The sequence below is a fragment of the Lycium barbarum genome, chromosome 4 (assembly GCF_019175385.1).
Source record: "Lycium barbarum isolate Lr01 chromosome 4, ASM1917538v2, whole genome shotgun sequence".
NCBI lineage: Eukaryota > Viridiplantae > Streptophyta > Magnoliopsida > Solanales > Solanaceae > Lycium > Lycium barbarum.
The window spans coordinates 133814609-133818447 of NC_083340.1; positions in this window are offsets into that span (position 1 = coordinate 133814609).

Consider the following 3839-nt stretch of genomic DNA (forward strand, 5'->3'; position numbering starts at 1 on the left):
ATGATCAATATGGATTTTGTATCAGGTCTATCTCGTTCAGCTAGGAGACATGACTCTATTTGGGTGATCGTTGACCGACTTACTAAGTCAGCGCACTTTTTGCCAGTCAAGACCACAGATTCAGCAGAGGATTACGCCAAGTTATATGTTAATGAAATTGTCAGATTGCATAGGACACCAGTGTCTATTATTTCAGATCGTGATGCTCAGTTCACAGCAAACTTCTGGAAATCCTTTCAGAAAGGACTAGGTACCAAGGTGAACCTCAGTACAGCTTTTCATTCGCAGACAGATGACCAGGCAGAGCACACTATTCAGACCCTTGAGGACATGTTGAGAGCATGTTGTCACACCCCATTTTAACCGGAGTCAAAATTAGGAGTATGACGTATTGGTGATTCCCGTTTATTTTGTTTTAAGGAGTCGCCACCTAATTAATTTAACGGTGAATTAGGACACCTAGGGGTTAATTAAGGCAAAGTTAAAACTAAACCTCAATTAATAGTCTGCTTAACCAGTGTGATTCCAGGTAAGGGCTCTATATTATCCTAAAGGGAAGGGGTTAGGCATCCTTTAGAATCCGTTAACTACGGTTGTCCGGCCAAACTTAGGTTAATTAATTAAGAGTAAATATAATGCTTAAAATTTGGAAAATGATTTTAAGATATTGCTAAAGTTTTAAAAGAAAATAATGTTAGTTAAAATAAAATTTACAGAAAATATAATAATTTGTATAAAAGAGACTTTAAATTCCATTTTTTGAAAATACGTTTTATGAATGTTGTTAAGGTTTTAGACGAAAGTATAATAGTGTTGTTTAAAATAATACTCGTAGAAAACATAATAACGTACGTAAAAGAAGATTCTAAAAAAATTAAATGAGACTTAAAAATATTGATGAAGCCTTAAATGAAAGATAGTATTTTAATAAGATTTATAGAAAATATGATAATTTGCATGAAATAAAACTTACAAGCATTGTTAAGATAAAAATGCCATTTACAGAAGACTTATAAATATGGCTAAACTTTTTAAATAAAATGTTGTTTAACATAAAATTTGTATAAAATGTAATAGTTTGCGTACAATGTGATAGTTTTTAAGAAAGGGCTTAGCAAATTTGAATCTTGGATTTAGGTTATATGAATATGGCAATATAGAGAAATCTAGACTTATTTTTATAAATAGAATGTAAAAGGAAGTGAATTTTCTTTCTCTTTCATTAACTTTATTTAACTAAATTATGCATAATTTTTGAAAATGTGTTCACAAAATGTACTTGAATTTATATTTACATATATCTGAAAATATATCGCATTATAATGTGAGTTCTAGAAAGTTGTTTGTAGGGTGAATTATAGAGCAAGAACGGACATAGAATATACATTTTTTTATGTTATAAAGACATGCTTTTGAAAATCAATAACAATGAACCTTATGGAATTAATTAGTTTTTCCTTAAATTAACTACCCATTATTAAATTAAAACCCACTAATTTGCTAAAGTTTATCTAAATTAACAAACAAAAGTGTTAGTCATACAACACAACTTAAATGCTCAAAATAAAATAGAAGGGGAAATAAGTTAAATGGGCTCAGCCCATTTTAGGACTGCTGTGACCAGGCTGTTGTTGGGCTTTGGCCCAGTCATTTTTGTGGACTGCTGCGGCTAGAGGCTGGACAAGGGATGGATCATGTTGGACTTTTAGCCCATCGTCAAATGCGGAGGAAAACGAGTCTTCGGACTCATATGCGATAGTCATGCATAAAAAAACATGAGGATTAGTATGCGATCAACGAATAATGTTAACCGAATGAGATATGAACTCAAAACAATTCAACGGATTACGTATATGCTAAGCATACCTCATGTATACATATTCATAGGGATGTATAGAAGGCTAATATTAAAAAGTTTTCGCCCTCATCTTCCCGATGTCGCACAAATTCCAAAGGTTTCTAGAACCTTAAGCATGGTTGACTATCGGAGGAGGCTAAACCCATCCCTATGTTTGCCTTACCTAATGTATCATCTATTTATAAAAAAATTCAGCGATATCTCAAATGAAGTACCAGCCTCTATTCTTTTGCAAAAGTAGCAGTCGTTCTAAACCAGCAACTTAAGTGTAGTATCAGTTTCTTTAGGGAAAAAAACAAAATCCAACAGCCTTAAGATGCAGCAACTGCTGCATCAATTATAACATTTTCTTTGCCTTAGAAGATGCTGCAACACAAACAACCTTTCCTCAAGCATAGCAATAGCAAACGACAACAGTAACTTCAGTGATACAGTATTTCAATATTCTTCTCAAACTGCAGTGAAGTAGCAGCCCACAAACAATAGAATAGAATTCTCAGAGGCAGTAGGCATCAATGGTTCAACTCGAAATATGGCAGTGGCTCAGTCTTAGAGACAGTAGCAACAGTGGCCAGAAACTTCAACTGAACTAAGAGTTGTACAAATATAGAGGTATCCGAATTTGGCCATATGAGTGTTACGGATTTGGGGGCTAGGCAAGTTATGCAAAGAGGTCATTCATACAACAAATACATTCGCAGCCCATCCTATGAACATGTAACTGAAACCTGCCACGAACTTAACACTGTGTGGAGAAAGCAATACTAACTAGGACAAAATCAAAATCAAAACATCTGGTGAATCAGACCAATTTCTTGACATGCGAGATTTTATTTTAGACGTGTTTAGATTAACAGATGACATTGGAATTCTTTAATTCAACACAGAACCCACACTCAACACAGTTTCTAGCAAAAATCAGTGGCCAAATGAAATGAGGTTCCTTTGAAAGCTACTTAGTTTTAAGGCAGTTTTGACAAAGAACAGGGTCCGCCAACACTCAAAACAACATTGATGCACCAAGCTTTAGTAACTACCAAACTAGCACATGGAAGGAGTGCATCAACTCAACACAATTCTTAAAGAAAATATCAACTTGCCAAGATTGACCATATGGAACAGAGCATCAGATTTAAAAGACTAAGGCAACAAAAGGGAAAACACACTCTAGAAAATATACATTCCAGGAGAGCACTGGTCCAAACCGATGACCCATTAGGATGCAAGATAGGCCACTTAACATTGTCTAATTATCAAAACAAACAGCCCAAATAATCTCGAAAGGTAATTCAATGGAATATGACAATATCACAATTTTTTCAGATTTAAACAAATAGTACATAGGGATATCTGCTCAACTGATCCATATAATAATCTTAAGTGATATTAGTGAATGAAGATAGGTTTACACATAACAGAGAATGATCTTTTTAACATGCTACTATCATTTTAGTGAGTCTCAACATCTATCCCAACTCATTATGAACAGTGCTGTTTTAAGACTCTTCATTCAATTCCAAAACCATTTTTTAAAACCTTTAAAGAAATGATAGCAAAATACTTTGGGGAACCACATCTGTTTAAAGCATTTTTGTCACTCATTCTCAGGCCCATTCAAAAAGAAGCACACTGATAAAGGGAAAAAAAAGCAAACAATGAAACTGACACCTAATTAATGATGTTCCAGAGCACAGATTGTCCAGGCAACAGATATTCAAGAGTGATCAGATAGATAAAAATATTTCTTGCAATCTTAAGTTAATTCTACCAATCTACATTCTCAATGGCAATTTCTTTTAAAAAAAAAATCTCTTAGTATAAATACTCTTTAGTTAACAAGCCAAAGTAAATGTCCTAGAGTTGACCATGCACTTTAACGACAAACTCGACTACCTAAACTCTGGGATTTAGGCAGGATCATTGGATAGAAATCTTATATTGACAATACCTCATAAAGAGGTAGAGATAATATACTCTCCAT